This window comes from Procambarus clarkii, chromosome 57 (assembly GCF_040958095.1).
Source record: "Procambarus clarkii isolate CNS0578487 chromosome 57, FALCON_Pclarkii_2.0, whole genome shotgun sequence".
Taxonomy (NCBI): Eukaryota; Metazoa; Arthropoda; class Malacostraca; order Decapoda; family Cambaridae; genus Procambarus; species Procambarus clarkii.
In genome coordinates, this window is record NC_091206.1 from 6,226,471 (window position 1) to 6,245,516 (window position 19,046).

A 19,046-nucleotide genomic window follows, 5' to 3' on the forward strand; every position below is an offset into this window, starting at 1 on the left:
ATATGTTGGGTATAAAAAAGTCGTATTTTCAAACTGTGAATACGTGCAGGGAGCCAGAATTTTGCTGCAAAATATGGCTCAGGCCTGGAAATTGGGATATTTGGGATATTTTGAAAACTGCAAGGGAGTTTGTGCAAAAGGTCACTCACTGCCGCTTTCAGTACTTGGCATATGTTGGGTATAAAAAGTCGTAATTTTAAACTGCGAATACGTGCAGAGAGCCAGAATTTGGCTCCAAAATATGGCTCAGGCCTCGAAATTGGGATATTTGGGATATTTTGAAAACTGCAAGGGAGTTTGTGCAAAATGTGACTCACTGCCGCTTTCAGTACTTGGCATATGTTGGGTAAAAAAAAATGGAATTTCGAACTGCGAATGCGTGCATAGAGTCAAAATTTGGCTCCAAAATATGGCTCAGGCCTCGAAATTGGGATGTTTTGGATATTTTGAAAACTGCAGGGAGGTTTGAGACAAATGTGACCAAATGCCGCTTTCAGTGCTTGCCATTTGTTGGGAATAACATTCGTAATTTCAAACTGCGAATACGTGCAGAGAGCGAGAATTTGACTCCAAAATATGGCTCTGACCTCGAAATTGGGATATTTGGGATATTTCGAAACTGCAGGGGAGTTTGTGCAAAATGTGACTCACTGCCTCTTTCAGGACTTGGCATATGTTGGGTATAAAAAGTCGTAATTTCAATCTGCGAATACGTGCAGGGAGCCAGAATTTGGCTCCAAAATATGACTCAGGCCTCGAAATTGGGATGTTTGGGATATTTTGAAAACTGCAGGAGGGATTGAGACAAATGTGACCAAACGCCGCTTTCAGTGCTTGGCATTTGTTGGGTATAAAAAAGTCGTAATTTCAAACTGCGAATACGTGCAGAGAGCAAGAATTTGGCTTCAAAATATGGCTCAGGCCTCGAAATTGGGATATTTGAGATATTTCGAAAACTGCCGGGGAATTTTTGCAAAATTTGACTCACTGCCGCTTTCAGTACTTGGCATATGTTGGGTATAAAAAGTCGTAATTTCAAACTGCGAATACGTGCAGAGAGCCAGAATTTAGCTCCAAAATATGGCTGTGGCCTCGAAATTGGGATATTTGGGATATTTTGAAAACTGCAGGGAGGTATGGGACGAATGTGACCGCCCCCCTACGAGGGGGGCCTCGTAGCCTGGTGGATAGCGCGCAGGACTCGTAATTATGTGGCGCGGGTTCGATTCCCGCACGAGACAGAAACAAATGGGCAAAGTTTCATTCACCCTGAATGCCCCTGTTACCTAGCAGTATATAGGTACCTGGGAGTTAGTCAGCTGTCACGGGCTGCTTCCTGGGGGTGGAGACCTGGTCGAGGACCGGGCCGCGGGGACACTAAAAGCCCCGAAATCATCTCAAGATAACCCCCGCTTTCAGTACTTGGCATATGTTGGGTATATAAAGTCGTAATTTCACACTGCGAATATGTGCAGAGAGTCAGAATTCGGTTCCAAACTATGGCTCAGGCCTCGAAATTGGGATATTTGGGATATTTTGAAAAGTGCAAGGGAGTTTGTGCAAAATTTGACTCACTGCCGCTTTCAGTACTTGGCATATGTTGGGTAAAAAAAAAATGGAATTTCAAACTGCGAATACGTGCGCGAGAGGCAGAATTTGCCTCCAAAATATGGCTCAGGCCTCGAAATTGGGATGTATGGGATATTTTGAAAACTGCAGGGGGAATTGAGACAAATGTGACCAAACGCCGCTTTCAGTACTTGGCATATGTTGGGTATAAATTCGTAATTTCAAACTGCGAATACGTGCAGAGAGCAAGAATTTGACTCCAAAATATGGCTCAGGCCTCGAAATTGGGATATTTGGGATATTTCGGAAACTGAAGGGGAGTTTGTGCAAGATGTGACTCATTGCCGCTTTCAGGACTTGGCATATGTTGGGTATAAAAAGTCGTAATTTCAATCTGCGAATACGTGCATAGTCAAAATTTTGCTCCAAAATATGGCTCAGGCCTCGAAATTGGGATGTTTTGGATATTTTGAAAACTGCAGGGAGGTTTGAGACAAATGTGACCAAATGCCGCTTTCAGTACTTGGTATATGTTGGGTATAAAAAGTCGTAATTTCAAACTGCGAATACGTGCAGAGAGCCAGAATTTAGCTCCAAAATATGGCTGTGGCCTCGAAATTGGGATATTTGGGATATTTTGAAAACTGCAGGGAGGTATGGGACGAATGTGACCGCCCCCCTACGAGGGGGGCCTCGTAGCCTGGTGGATAGCGCGCAGGACTCGTAATTATGTGGCGCGGGTTCGATTCCCGCACGAGACAGAAACAAATGGGCAAAGTTTCATTCACCCTGAATGCCCCTGTTACCTAGCAGTATATAGGTACCTGGGAGTTAGTCAGCTGTCACGGGCTGCTTCCTGGGGGTGGAGACCTGGTCGAGGACCGGGCCGCGGGGACACTAAAAGCCCCGAAATCATCTCAAGATAACCCCCGCTTTCAGTACTTGGCATATGTTGGGTATATAAAGTCGTAATTTCACACTGCGAATATGTGCAGAGAGTCAGAATTCGGTTCCAAACTATGGCTCAGGCCTCGAAATTGGGATATTTGGGATATTTTGAAAAGTGCAAGGGAGTTTGTGCAAAATTTGACTCACTGCCGCTTTCAGTACTTGGCATATGTTGGGTAAAAAAAAAATGGAATTTCAAACTGCGAATACGTGCGCGAGAGGCAGAATTTGCCTCCAAAATATGGCTCAGGCCTCGAAATTGGGATGTATGGGATATTTTGAAAACTGCAGGGGGAATTGAGACAAATGTGACCAAACGCCGCTTTCAGTACTTGGCATATGTTGGGTATAAATTCGTAATTTCAAACTGCGAATACGTGCAGAGAGCAAGAATTTGACTCCAAAATATGGCTCAGGCCTCGAAATTGGGATATTTGGGATATTTCGGAAACTGAAGGGGAGTTTGTGCAAGATGTGACTCATTGCCGCTTTCAGGACTTGGCATATGTTGGGTATAAAAAGTCGTAATTTCAATCTGCGAATACGTGCATAGTCAAAATTTTGCTCCAAAATATGGCTCAGGCCTCGAAATTGGGATGTTTTGGATATTTTGAAAACTGCAGGGAGGTTTGAGACAAATGTGACCAAATGCCGCTTTCAGTACTTGGTATATGTTGGGTATATAAAGTTGTAATTTCAAACTTCGAATACGTGCAGAGAGCCAGAATTTGGCTTCAAAATATGGCTCAGGCCTCGAAATTGGGATATTTGAGATATTTCGAAAACTGCAGGGGAGTTTTTGCAAAATTTGACTCGCTGCCGCTTTCAGTACTTGGCATATGTTGGGTATAAAAAGTCGTAATATCAAACTGCGAATACGTGCAGAGAGACAGAATTTGGCTCCAAAATAGGACTCAGGCCTCGAAATTGGGATGTTTGGGATATTTTGAAAACTGCAGGGGAGTTTGTGCAAAATGTCACTCTCTGCCGCTTTCAGTACTTGGCATATGTTGGGTATAAAAAAGTGGTAAGTTTAAACTGCGAATACGTGTAGAGAGCAAGAATTTGGCTTCAAAATATGGCTCAGGCCTCGAAATTGGGATATTTGAGATATTTCGAAAACTTCAGGGGAGTTTTTGCAAAATTTGACTCACTGCCGCTTTCAGTACTTGGCATATGTTGGGTATAAAAAGTCGTAATTTCAAACTGCGAATACGTGCAGAGAGCAAGAATTTGGCTTCAAAATATGGCTCAGGCCTCGAAATTGGGATATTTGAGATATTTCGAAAACTGCAGGGGAGTTTTTGCAAAATTTGACTCACTGCCTCTTTCAGTACTTGGCATATGCTGGGTATAAAAAGTCGTAATTTCAAACTGCGAATACGTGCAGAGAGCAAGAATTTGGCTTCGAAATATGGCTCAGGCCTCGAAATTGGGATATTTGGGATATTTTGAAAACTGCAGGGGAGTTAGTGCAAAATGTCACTCTCTGCCGCTTTCAGTACATGGCATATGTTGGGTATAAAAAAGTCGTAATTTCAAACTGCGAATACGTGCAGAGAGCCAGAATTTGGCTCCAAAATATGGCTCAGGCCTCGAAATTGGGATATTCGGGATATTTTGAACACTGCAGGGGAGTTTGTGCAAAATGTGACTCACTGCCGCTTTCAGTACTTGGCATATGCTGGGTATAAAAAGTCGTAATTTCAAACTGCGAATACGTGCAGAGAGCCAGAATTTGGCTCTAAAATATTTCTCAGGCCTAGAAATTGGGATGTTTGGGATATTTTGAAAACTGCAGGAAGGATTGAGAGAAATGTGACCAAACGCTGCTTTCAGTACTTGGCATATGTTGGGTATAAAAAAGTCGTAATTTCAAACTGCGAATACGTGCAGAGAGCAAGAATTTGGCTTCAAAATATGGCTCAGGTCTCGAAATTGGGATATTTGGGATATTTCGAAAACTGCAGGGGAGTTTGTGCAAAATGTGACTTACTGCCGCCATCTGTACTTGGCATATGTTGGGTAAAAAAAAATGGAATTTCAAACTGCAAATATGTGCAGAGAGCCAGAACTTGCCTCCAAAATATGGCTCGGGCCTCGAAATTGGGATGTTTGGGATATTTTGAAAACTGCAGGAAGGATTGAGAGAAATGTGACCAAACGCTGCTTTCAGTACTTGGCATATGTTGGGTATAAAAAGTCGTAATTTCAAACTGCAAATACGTGCAGGGAGCCAGAATTTGGCTGCAAAATATGGCTCAGGCCTGGAAATATGGATATTTGCGATATTTTGAAAACTGAAGGGGAGTTTGTTCAAAATGTGACTCACTGCCGCTTTCAGTACTTGGCATATGTTGGGTAAAAAAAAAATGGAATTTCAAACTGCGAATACGTGCGCAAGAGGCAGAATTTGCCTCCAAAATATGGCTCAGGCCTCGTAATTGGGATGTATGGGATATTTTGAAAACTGCAGGGGGAATTGAGACAAATGTGACCAAACGCCGCTTTCAGTACTTGGCATATGTTGGGTATAAAATTCGTAATTTCAAACTGCGAATACGTGCAGAGAGCAAGAATTTGACTCCAAAATATGGCTCAGGCCTCGAAATTGGGATATTTGGGATATTTCGAAAACTGAAGGGGAGTTTGTGCAAAATGTGACTCACTGCCGCTTTGAAGACTTGGCATATGTTGGGTATAAAAAGTCGTAATTTCAATCTGCGAATACGTGCATAGAGTCAAAATTTGGCTCCAAAATATGGCTCAGGCCTCGAAATTGGGATGTTTTGGATATTTTGAAAACTGCAGGGAGGTTTGAGACAAATGTGACCAAACGCCGCATTTAGTACTTGGTATATGTTGGGTATATAAAGTCGTAATTTCAAACTGCGAATACGTGCAGAGAGCCAGAATTTGGCTCCAAAATATGGCTCTGGCCTCGATATTGGGATGTTTGGGATATTTTGAAAACTGCAGGGAGGTTTGGGACAAATGTGACAAAACGTCGCTTTCAGTACTTCGCATATGTTGGGTATAAAAAAGTCGTATTTTCAAACTGTGAATACGTGCAGGGAGCCAGAATTTTGCTGCAAAATATGGCTCAGGCCTGGAAATTGGGATATTTGGGATATTTTGAAAACTGCAAGGGAGTTTGTGCAAAAGGTCACTCACTGCCGCTTTCAGTACTTGGCATATGTTGGGTATAAAAAGTCGTAATTTTAAACTGCGAATACATGCAGAGAGCCAGAATTTGGCTCCAAAATATGGCTCAGGCCTCGAAATTGGGATATTTGGGATATTTTGAAAACTGCAAGGGAGTTTGTGCAAAATGTGACTCACTGCCGCTTTCAGTACTTGGCATATGTTGGGTAAAAAAAAATGGAATTTCGAACTGCGAATGCGTGCATAGAGTCAAAATTTGGCTCCAAAATATGGCTCAGGCCTCGAAATTGGGATGTTTTGGATATTTTGAAAACTGCAGGGAGGTTTGAGACAAATGTGACCAAATGCCGCTTTCAGTGCTTGCCATTTGTTGGGAATAACATTCGTAATTTCAAACTGCGAATACGTGCAGAGAGCGAGAATTTGACTCCAAAATATGGCTCTGACCTCGAAATTGGGATATTTGGGATATTTCGAAACTGCAGGGGAGTTTGTGCAAAATGTGACTCACTGCCTCTTTCAGGACTTGGCATATGTTGGGTATAAAAAGTCGTAATTTCAATCTGCGAATACGTGCAGGGAGCCAGAATTTGGCTCCAAAATATGACTCAGGCCTCGAAATTGGGATGTTTGGGATATTTTGAAAACTGCAGGGGGGATTGAGACAAATGTGACCAAACGCCGCTTTCAGTGCTTGGCATTTGTTGGGTATAAAAAATTCGTAATTTCAAACTGCGAATACGTGCAGAGAGCCAGAATTTGGCTCCAAAATATGGCTCAGGCCTGGAAATTGGGATATTTGGGATATTTTGAAAACTGCAGGGGAGTTTGTTCAAAATGTGACTCACTGCCGCTTTCAGTACTTGGCATATGTTGGGTATAAATAGTCGTAATATCAAACTGCGAATACGTGCAGAGAGCCAGAATTTGGCTCCAAAATATGACTCAGGCCTCGAAATTGGGATGTTTGGGATATTTTGAAAACTGCAGGGGGGATTGAGACAAATGCGACCAAACGCCGCTTTCAGTACTTGGCATATGTTGGGTATAAAAAAGTCGTAATTTCAAACTGCGAATACGTGCAGAGAGCAAGAATTTGGCTTCAAAATATGGCTCAGGCCTCGAAATTGGGATATTTGAGATATTTCGAAAACTGCCGGGGAATTTTTGCAAAATTTGACTCACTGCCGCTTTCAGTACTTGGCATATGTTGGGTATAAAAAGTCGTAATTTCAAACTGCGAATACGTGCAGAGAGCCAGAATTTAGCTCCAAAATATGGCTGTGGCCTCGAAATTGGGATATTTGGGATATTTTGAAAACTGCAGGGAGGTATGGGACGAATGTGACCGCCCCCCTACGAGGGGGGGCCTCGTAGCCTGGTGGATAGTGCGCAGGACTCGTAATTATGTGGCGCGGGTTCGATTCCCGCACGAGGCAGAAACAAATGGGCAAAGTTTCATTCACCCTGAATGCCCCTGTTACCTAGCAGTATATAGGTACCTGGGAGTTAGTCAGCTGTCACGGGCTGCTTCCTCGGGGTGGAGACCTGGTCGAGGACCGGGCCGCGGGGACACTAAAAGCCCCGAAATCATCTCAAGATAACCCCCGCTTTCAGTACTTGGCATATGTTGGGTATATAAAGTCGTAATTTCACACTGCGAATACGTGCAGAGAGTCAGAATTCGGTTCCAAAATATGGCTCAGGCCTCGAAATTGGGATATTTGGGATATTTTGAAAAGTGCAAGGGAGTTTGTGCAAAATGTGACTCACTGCCGCTTTCAGTACTTGGCATATGTTGGGTAAAAAAAAAATGGAATTTCAAACTGCGAATACGTGCGCGAGAGGCAGAATTTGCCTCCAAAATATGGCTCAGGCCTCGAAATTGGGATGTATGGGATATTTTGAAAACTGCAGGGGGAATTGAGACAAATGTGACCAAACGCCGCTTTCAGTACTTGGCATATGTTGGGTATAAATTCGTAATTTCAAACTGCGAATACGTGCAGAGAGCGAGAATTTGACTCCAAAATATGGCTCAGGCCTCGAAATTGGGATATTTGGGATATTTCGGAAACTGAAGGGGAGTTTGTGCAAGATGTGACTCATTGCCGCTGTCAGGACTTGGCATATGTTGGGTATAAAAAGTCGTAATTTCAATCTGCGAATACGTGCATAGTCAAAATTTTGCTCCAAAATATGGCTCAGGCCTCGAAATTGGGATGTTTTGGATATTTTGAAAACTGCAGGGAGGTTTGAGACAAATGTGACCAAATGCCGCTTTCAGTACTTGGTATATGTTGGGTATATAAAGTTGTAATTTCAAACTTCGAATACGTGCAGAGAGCCAGAATTTGGCTTCAAAATATGGCTCAGGCCTCGAAATTGGGATATTTGAGATATTTCGAAAACTGCAGGGGAGTTTTTGCAAAATTTGACTCACTGCCGCTTTCAGTACTTGGCATATGTTGGGTATAAAAAGTCGTATTTTCAAACTGTGAATATATGCAGAGAGTCAGAATTTGGCTCCAAAATATGGCTCAGGCTTCGAAATTGGGATACTTGGGATATTTCAAAAACTGCAGGGGAGTTTAGGTCAAATGTGACCAAACGCCGCTTTGAGTACTTCTCATATGTTGGGTATAAAAAAGTCGAAATTTCAAACTGCGAATACGTGCAGAGAGACAGAATTTTTCTCCAAAATATGGCTCAGGCCTCGAAATTGGGATGTTTGGGATATTTTGAAAACTGCAGGGGAGTTTGTGCAAAATGTGACTCACTGCCGATTTTAGTACTTGGCATATGTTGGGTATAAAAAGTCGTAATATCAAACAGCGAATACGTGCAGAGAGCCAGAAATTGGGTCCAAAATATGGCTCAGGCCTCAAAATTGGGATATTTGGGATATTTTGAAAACTGCAGGGAGGTTTGGGACAAATGTGACCAAACGCTGCTTTCAGAACTTGGCATATGTTGGGTATAAAAAGTCGTAATATCAAACTGCGAATACGTGCAGAGAGCCAGAATTTGGCTCCAAAATATGGCTCAGGCCTCGAAATTGGGATGTTTGGGATATTTTGGAAAATGCAAGGGGGTTTGGGACAAATGTACCAAACGCCGCTTTCAGTACTTCGCATATGTTGGGTATTAAAAAGTCGTAATTTCAAACGGCGAATACGTTCAGAGAGCCAGAATTTGGCTCCAAAATATGGCTCAGGCCTCGAAATTGGGATATTTGGGATATTTCGAAAACTGCAGGGGAGTTTGTGCAAAATGTGACTCTCTGCCGCTATCAGGACTTGGCATATGTAGGGTATAAAAATTCGTAATTTTAAACTGCGAATACGTAAATAGAGCCAGAATTTGGCTCCAAAATATGACTCAGGCCTCGAAATTGGGATGTTTGGGATATTTTGAAAACTGCAGGGGAGTTTGTGCAAAATTTGACTCACTGCCGATTTTAATACTTGGCATATGTTGGGTATAAAAAGTCGTAATATCAAACAGCGAATACGTGCAGAGAGCCAGAAATTGGCTCCAAAATATGGCTCAGGCCTCAAAATTGGGATATTTGGGATATTTTGAAAACTGCAGGGAGGTTTGGGACAAATGTGACAAAACGCTGCTCTCAGAACTTGGCATATGTTGGGTATAAAAAGTCGTAATATCAAACTGCGAATACGTGCAGAGAGCCAGAATTTGGCTCCAAAATATGGCTCAGGCCTCGAAATTGGGATGTTTGGGATATTTCGAAAACTGCAGGGGAGTTTGTGCAAAATGTGACTCTCTGCCTCTATCAGGACTTAGCATATGTTGGGTATAAAAAGTCGTAATTTTAAACTGCGAATACGTGCATAGAGCCAGAATTTGGCTCCAAAATATGGCTCAGGCCTCAAAATTGGGATGTTTGGGATATTTTGAAAACTGCAGGGGGGGTTTGCGACAAATGTGACCAAACGCCGCTTTCAGTACTTGACATATGTTGGGTATAAAAAAGTCGTAATTTCAAACTGCGAATGCGTGCAGAGAGCAAGAATTTGGCTTCAAAATATGGCTCAGGCCTCGAAATTGGGATGTTTGGGATATTTTGAAAACTGCAGTTGAGTGTGTGCAAAATGTGACTCACTGCCGCTTTCAGTACCTGGCATATGTTGGGTATAAAAAGTCGTAATATCAAATTGCGAATACGTTCAGAGAGTCAGAATTTGGCTCCAAAATATGGCTCAGGCCTCGAAATTGGGATATTTGGGACATTTCGAAAACTGCAGAGGAGTTTGTGCAAAATGCGACTCTCTGCCGCTATCAGGACTTGGTATATGTTGGGTATAAAAAGTCGTAATTTTAAACTGCAAATACGTGCATAGAGCCAGAATTTGGCTCCAAAATATGGCTCAGGCCTCGAAATTGGGATGTTTGGGATATTTCGAAAACTGCAAGGGAGTTTGTGCAAAATGTGACTCTCTGCCGCTATCAGGACTTAGCATATGTTGGGTATAAAAAGTCGTAATTTTAAACTGTGAATACGTGCAGAGAGCCAGAATTTGGCTCCAAAATATGGCTCAGGCCTCGAAATTGGGATATTTGGGATATTTCAAAAACTGCAGGGGGAGTTTAGGACAAATGTGTCCAAACGCCGCTTTGAGTACTTCTCATATGTTGGGTATAAAAAAGTCGAAATTTCAAACTGCGAATACGTGCAGAGAGCCAGAATTTGGCTCCAAAATATGGCTCAGGCCTCGAAATTGGGATGTTTCGGATATTTTGAAAACTGCAGGAAGGTTTGGGACAAATGTGACCAAACGCCGTTTTCAGTACTTGGCATATGATGGGTATAAAAAGTTGTAATTTCAAACTGCGAATACGTGCAGAGAGCCAGAATTTGGCTCCAAAATATGGCTCAGGCCTCGAAATTGGGATATTTGGGATATTTCAAAAACTGCTGGGGAGATTGTGCAAAATGTGACTCACTGCTGCTATCAGGACTTGGCATATGTTGGGTATAAAAAGTCGTAATTTTAAACTGCAAATACGTGCATAGAGCCAGAATTTGGCTCCAAAATATGGCTCAGGCCTTGAAATTGGGATTTTGGGATATTTTGATAACTGCAGGGGTGTTTGGGACAAATGTGACCAAACGCCGCTTTCAGTACTTGGCATATTTTAGGTATAAAAAGTCGTAATTTCAAACTGCGAATTCATGCAGAGAGCCAGAATTTGGCTCCAAAATATAGCTCTGGCCTCGAAATTGAGATATTTGGGATATTTTGAAAACTGCAGGGGAGTTTGTGCAAAATGTGACTCACTGCCGTTTTCAGTACTTGGCAAATGTTGGGTATAAGAAAGTCGTAATTTCAAACTGCGAATACGTGCAGAGAGCCAGAATTTTTCTCCAAAATATGGCTCAGGCCTCGAAATTGGGATGTTTGGGATATTTTGAAAACTGCAGGGGAGTTTGTACAAAATGTGACTCACTGCCGATTTTAGTACTTGGCATATGTAGGGTATAAAAAGTCGCAATATCAAACAGCGAATACGTGCAGAGAGCCAGAAATTGGGTCCAAAATATGGCTCAGGCCTCAAAATTGGGATATTTGGGATATTTTGAAAACTGCAGGGAGGTTTGGGACAAATGTGACCAAACGCTGCTTTCAGAACTTGGCATATGTTGGGTATAAAAAGTCGTAATTTCAAACTGTGAAAACGTGCAGAGAGCCAGAATTTGGGTCCAAAATATGGCTCTGGCCTCAAAATTCGGATATTTGGGATATTTTGACAACTGCAGGGGAGTTTGTGCAAATTGTGACTCTCTGCCACTTTCAGTACTAGGCATATGTTGGGTATAAAAAGTCGTAATTTCAAACTGCGAATACGTGCAGAGAGCCAGAATTTGGCTCCAAAATATGGCTCAGGCCTCGAAATTGGGATGTTTGGGATAATTTAGAAACTGCAGGGGGGTTGGGACAAATGTGACCAGACGCCGCTTTCAGTACTTCTCATATGTTGGGTATAAAAAAGTCCTAATATCAAACTGCGAATTCGTGCAGAGAGCCAGAATTTAGCTCCAAAATATGGCTCAGGCCTCGAAATTGGGATGTTTGGGATATTTTGAAAACTGCAGGGGAGTTTGTGCAAAATGTGACTCACTGCCGCTTTCAATACTTGGCATATGTTGGGTATAAAAAAGTTTTAATTTCAAACTGCGAATACGTGCAGAGAGCCAGAACATGGCTCCAAAATATGGCTCAGGCCTCGAAATTGGGATATTTGGGATATTTCAAAAACTGCAGGGGAGTTTGTGCAAAATGTGACTCACTGCTGCTATCAGGACTTGGCATATGTTGGGTATAAAAATTCGTAATTTTAAACTGCAAATACGTGCATAGAGCCAGAATTTGGCTCCAAAATATGGCTCAGGCCTTGAAATTGGGATTTTGGGATATTTTGATAACTGCAGGGGGGTTTGGGACAAATGTGACCAAACGCCGCTTTCAGTACTTGGCATATTTTAGGTATAAAAAGTAGTAATTTCAAACTGCGAATTCATGCAGAGAGCCAGAATTTGGCTCCAAAATATAGCTCTGGCCTCGAAATTGAGATGTTTGGGATATTTTGAAAACTGCAGGGGAGTTTGTGCAAAATGTGACTCACTTTCGCTTTCAGTACTTGGCATATGTTGGGTATAAGAAAGTCGTAATTTCATACTGCGAATACTTGCAGAGAGCCAGAATTTGGCTTCAAAATATGGCTCAGGCCTCGAAATTGGGATGTTTGGGATATTTTGAAAACTGCAGGGGAGTTTGTGCAAAATGTTACTCACTGCCGCTTTCAGTACTTGGCATATGTTGGGTATAAAAAGTCGTAATATCAAACTGCGAATACGTGCAGAGAGCCAGAATTTGGCTCCAAAATATGGCTCAGGCCTCGAAATTGGGATGTTTGGGATATTTTGGAAACTGCAAGGGGGTTTGGGACAAATGTGACCAAACGCCGCTTTCAGTACTTCGCATATGTTGGGTATAAAAAAGTCGTAATTTCAAACGGCGAATACGTTCAGAGAGCCAGAATTTGGCTCCAAAATATGGCTCAGGCCTCGAAATTGGGATATTTGGGATATTTCGAAAACTGCAGGGGAGTTTGTGCAAAATGTGACTCTCTGCCGCTCTCAGGACTTGGCATATGTTGGGTATAAAAATTCGTAATTTTAAACTGCGAATACGTGAATAGAGCCAGAATTTGGCTCCAAAATATGGCTCAGGCCTCGAAATTGGGATGTTTGGGATTTTTTGCAAACTGCAGGGGGGTTTGCGACAAATGTGACCAAACGCCGCTTTCAGTACTTCGCATATGTTGGGTATAAAAAGTCGTAATTTCAAACTGCGAATACGTGCAGAGAGCCAGAATTTTTCTCCAAAATATGGCTCAGGCCTCGAAATTGGGATGTTTGGGATATTTTGAAAACTTCAAAGGAGTTTGTGCAAAATGTGACTCACTGCCGCTTTTAGTACTTGGCATATGTTGGGAATAAAAAGTAAAAATATCAAACTGCGAATACGTGCAGAGAGCAAGAATTTGGGTCCAAAATATGGCTCAGTCCTCAAAATTGGGATATTTGGGATATTTTGAAAACTTCAGGGAGGTTTGGGACAAATGTGACCAAACGCCGCTTTCAGAACTTGGCATATGTTGGGTATAAAAGGTCGTATTTTCAAACTGTGAATATATGCAGAGAGCCAGAATTTGGCTCCAAAATATGGCTCAGACTTCGAAATTGGGATATTTGGGATATTTCAAAAACTGCAGGGGAGTTTAGGTCAAATGTGACCAAACCCCGCTTTGAGTACTTCTCATATGTTGGGTATAAAAAAGTCGCAATTTCAAACTGCGAATACGTGCAGAGAGACAGAATTTTTCTCCAAAATATGGCTCAGGCCTCGAAATTGGGATGTTTGGGATATTTTGAAAACTGCAGGGGAGTTTGTGCAAAATGTGACTCACTGCCGATTTTAGTACTTGGCATATGTTGGGTATAAAAAGTCGTAATATCAAACAGCGAATACGTGCAGAGAGCCAGAAATTGGGTCCAAAATATGGCTCAGGCCTCAAAATTGTGATATTTGGGATATTTTGAAAACTGCAGGGAGGTTTGGGACAAATGTGACCAAAGGCTGCTTTCAGAACTTGGCATATGTTGGGTATAAAAAGTCGTAATATCAAACTGCGAATACGTGCAGAGAGCCAGAATTTGGCTCCAAAATATGGCTCAGGCCTCGAAATTGGGATGTTTGGGATATTTTGGAAACTGCAAGGGGGTTTGGGACAAATGTGACCAAACGCCGCTTTCAGTACTTCGCATATGTTGGGTATTAAAGAGTCGTAATTTCAAACGGCGAATACGTTCAGAGAGCCAGAATTTGGCTCCAAAATATGGCTCAGGCCTCGAAATTGGGATATTTGGGATATTTCGAAAACTTCAGGGAGGTTTGGGACAAATGTGACCAAACGCCGCTTTCAGAACTTGGCATATGTTGGGTATAAAAAGTCGTATTTTCAAACTGTGAATACATGCAGAGAGCCAGAATTTGGCTCCAAAATATGGCTCAGGCTTCGAAATTGGGATATTTGGGATATTTCAAAAACTGTAGGGGAGTTTAGGTCAAATGTGACCAAACGCCGCTTTGAGTACTTCTCATATGTTGGGTATAAAAAAGTCGAAATTTCAAGCATCGAATACGTGCAGAGAGCCAGAATTTGGCTTCAAAATAAGCCTCAGGCCTCGAAATTGGGATGTTTGGGATATTTTGAAAACTGCAGGGGAGTTTGTGCAAAATGTTACTCACTGCCGCTTTCAGTACTTGGCATATGTTGGGTATAAAGAGTCGTAATATCAAACTGCGAATACGTGCAGAGAGCCAGAATTTGGCTCCAAAATATGGCTCAGGCCTCGAAATTGGGATGTTTGGGATATTTCGAAAACTGCAGGGGAGTTTGTGCAAAATGTGACTCTCTGCAGCTATCAGGACTTGGCATATGTTGGGTATAAAAATTCGTAATTTTAAACTGCGAATACGTGAATAGAGCCAGAATTTGGCTCCAAAATATGGCTCAGGCCTCGAAATTGGGATGTTTGGGATATTTTGCAAACTGCAGGGGGGTTTGCGACAAATGTGACCAAACACCGCTTTCAGTACTTCGCATATGTTGGGAATAAAAAAGTCGTAATTTCAAACTGCGAATACGTGCAGAGAGCCAGAATTTTTCTCCAAAACATGGCACAGGCCTCGAAATTGGGATGTTTGGGATATTTTGAAAACTGCAAAGGAGTTTGTGCAAGATGTGACTCACTGCCGCTTTTAGTACTTGGCATATGTTGGGTATAAAAAGTCAAAATATCTAACTGCGAATACGTGTAGAGAGCAAGAATTTGGGTCCAAAATATGGCTCAGGCCTCAAAATTGGGATATTTAGGATATTTTGAAAACTGCAGGGAGGTTTGGGACAAATGTGACCAAACGCTGCTATCAGGACTTGGCATATGTTGGGTATAAAAAGTCGTAATTTTAAACTGCGAATACGTGCATAGAGCCAGAATTTGGCACTAAAATATGGCTCAGGCCTCGAAATTGGGATGATTGGGATATTTTGAAAACTGCAGAGGGATTTGGGACAAATGCGACCAAACGCCGCTTTCAGTACTTCGCATATGTTGGGCTTAAAAAGTCGAAATTTCAAACTGCGAATACGTGCAGAGAGCCAGAATTTGGCTCCAACATATGGCTCAGGCCTCGAAATTGGGATATTTGGGATATTTCAAAAACTGCAGGGGAGTTTGTGCAAAATGTGACTCACTGCTGCTTTCAGGACTTGGCATTTGTTGGGTATAAAAAGTCGTAATTTTAAACTGCAGATACGAGCATAGAGCCAGAATTTGGCTCCAAAATATGGCTCAGGCCTCGAAATTGAGATACTTGGGATATTTTGAAAACTGCAGGGGAGTTTGTGCAAAATGTTACTCACTGCCGCTTTCAGTACTTGGCATATGTTGGGTATAAAAAATCGTAATATCAAACTGCGAATACGTTCAGAGAGCCAGAATTTGGCTCCAAAATATGGCTCAGGCTTCGAAACTGGGATGTTTGGGATATTTTGGAAACTGCAAGGGGGTTTGGGACAAATGTGACCAAACGCCGCTTTCAGTACTACGCATATGTTGGGTATAAAAAAGTCGTAATTTCAAACGGCGAATACGTTCAGAGAGCCAGAATTTGGCTCCAAAATATGGCTCAGGCCTCGAAATTGGGATATTTGGGATATTTCGAAAACTGCAGGGGAGTTTGTGCAAAATGTGACTCTCTGCCGCTATCAGGACTTGGCATATGTTGGGTATAAAAATTCGTAATTTTAAACTGCGAATACGTGAATAGAGCCAGAATTTGGCTCCAAAATATGGCTCAGGCCTCGAAATTGGGATGTTTGGGATATTTTGAAAACTGCAAAGGAGTTTGTGCAAAATGTGACTCACTGCCGCTTTTAGTACTTGGCATATGTTGGGTATAAAAAGTCAAAATATCAAACTGCGAATACGTGCAGAGAGCAAGAATTTGGGTCCAAAATATGGCTCAGGCCTCAAAACTGGGATATTTGGGATATTTTGAAAACTTCAGAGAGGTTTGGGACAAATGTGACCAAACGCCGCTTTCAGAACTTGGCATATGTTGGGTATAAAAATTCGTAATTTCAAACTGTGAATACGTGCAGAGAGCCAGAATTTGGCTCCAAAATATGGCTCAGGCTTCGAAATTGGGATATTTGGGATATTTCAAAAACTGCAGGGGAGTTTAGGACAAATGTGACCAAACGCCGCTTTGAGTACTTTTCATATGTTGGGTATAAAAAAGTCGAAATTTCAAACTGCGAATACGTGCAGAGAGCCAGAATTTTTCTCCAAAATATGGCTCAGGCCTCGAAATTGGGATGTTTGGGATATTTTGAAAACTGCAGGGGAGTTTGTGCAAAATGTGACTCACTGCCGATTTTAGTACTTGGCATGTTGGGTATAAAAAGTCATAATATCAAACAGCGAATACGTGCAGAGAGCCAGAAATTGGGTCCAAAATATGGCTCAGGCCTCAAAATTGGGATATTTGGGATATTTTGAAAACTGTAGGGAGGTTTGGGACAAATGTGACCAAACGCTGCTTTCAGAACTTGGCATATGTTGGGTATAAAAAGTCGCAATTTCTAACTGTGAATACGTGCAGAGAGCCAGAATTTGGCTCCAAAATATGGCTCAGGCCTCGAAATTGGGATATTTGGGATATTTCAAAAACTGCAGGGGAGTTTAGGACAAATGTGACCAAACGCCGCTTTGAGTACTTCTCATATGTTAGATATAAAAAAGTCGAAATTTCAAACTGCAAATACGTGCAGAGAGCCAGAATTTTTCTCCAAAATATGGCTCAGGCCTCGAAATTGGGATGTTTGGGATATTTTGAAAACTGCAAGGGAGTTTGTGCAAAATGTGACTCACTGACGCTTTTAGTACTTGGCATATGTTGGGTATAAAAAGTCGTAATATCAAAGTGCGAATACGTGCAGAGAGTCAGAATTTGGGTCCAAAATATGGCTCAGGCCTTAAAATTCAGATATTTGGGATATTTTTAAAACTGCAGGGGAGTTTGTGCAAATTGTGGCTCACTGCCACTTTCAGTACTTGGCATATGTTGGGTATAAAAAGTCGTAATTTCAAACTGCGAATACGTGCAGAGAGCCAGAATTTGGCTCCAAAATATGGCTCAGGCCTCGAAATTGGGATGTTTGGGATAATTTGGAAACTGCAAGGGGGTTTGGGACAAATGTGACCAAACACCGCTTTCAGTACTTCTCATATGTTGGGTATAAAAAAGTGTTAATATCAAACTGCGAATACGTGCAGAGTGCCAGAATTTAGCTCCAAAATATGGCTCAGGCTTCGAAATTGGGATGTGTGGGATATTTTGGAAACTGCAAGGGGGTTTGGGACAAATGTGACCAAACGCCGCTTTCAGTACTTCGCATATGTTGGGTATAAAAAAGTCGTAATTTCAAACGGCGAATACGTTCAGAGAGCCAGAATTTGGCTCCAAAATATGGCTCAGGCCTCGAAATTGGGATATTTGGGATATTTCGAAAACTGCAGGGGAGTTTGTGCAAAATGTGACTCTCTGCCGCTATCAGGACTTGGCATATGTTGGGTTTAAAAATTCGTAATTTTATACTGCGAATACGTGAATAGAGCCAGAATTTGGCTCCAAAATATGGCTCAGGCCTCGAAATTGGGATGTTTGGGATATTTTGAAAACTGCAAAGGTGTTTGTGCAAAATGTGACTCACTGCCGCTTTTAGTACTTGGCATATGTTGGGTATAAAAAGTCAAAATATCAAACTGCGAATACGTGCAGAGAGCAAGAATTTGGGTCCAAAATATGGCTCAGGCCTCAAAATTTGGATATTTGGGATATTTTGAAAACTTCAGGGAGGTTTGGGACAAATGTAACCAAACGCCGCATTCAGAACTTGGCATATGTTGGGTATAAAAATTCGTAATTTCAAACTGTGAATACGTGCAGAGAGCCAGAATTTGGCTCCAAAATATGGCTCAGGCTTCGAAATTGGGATATTTGGGATATTTCAAAAACTGCAGGGGAGTTTAGGACAAATGTGACCAAACGCCGCTTTGAGTACTTCTCATATGTTAGATATAAAAAAGTCGAAATTTCAAACTGCGAATACATGCAGAGAGCCAGAATTTTTCTCCTAAATATGGCTCAGGCCTCGAAATTGGGATATTTGGGATATTTTGAAAACTGCAGGGGAGTTTGTGCAAAATGTGACTCACTGCCGATTTTAGTACTTGGAATGTTGAGTATAAAAAGTCATAATATCAAACAGCGAATACGTGCAGAGAGCCAGAAATTGGGTACAAAATATGGCTCAGGCCTCAAAATTGGGATATTTGGGATATTTTGAAAACTGCAGGGAGGTTTGGGACAAATGTGACCAAACGCTGCTTTCAGAACTTGGCATATGTTGGGTATAAAAAGTCGCAATTTCAAACTGTGAATACGTGCAGAGAGCCAGAATTTGGCTCCAAAATATGGCTCAGGCCTCGAAATTGGGATATTTGGGATATTTCAAAAACTGCAGGGGAGTTTAGGACAAATGTGAAAAAACGCCGCTTTGAGTACTTCTCATATGTTAGATATAAAAAAGTCGAAATTTCAAACTGCAAATACGTGCAAAGAGCCAGAATTTTTCTCCAAAATATGGCTCAGGCCTCTAAATTGGGATGTTTGGGATATTTTGAAAACTGCAGGGGAGTTTGTGCA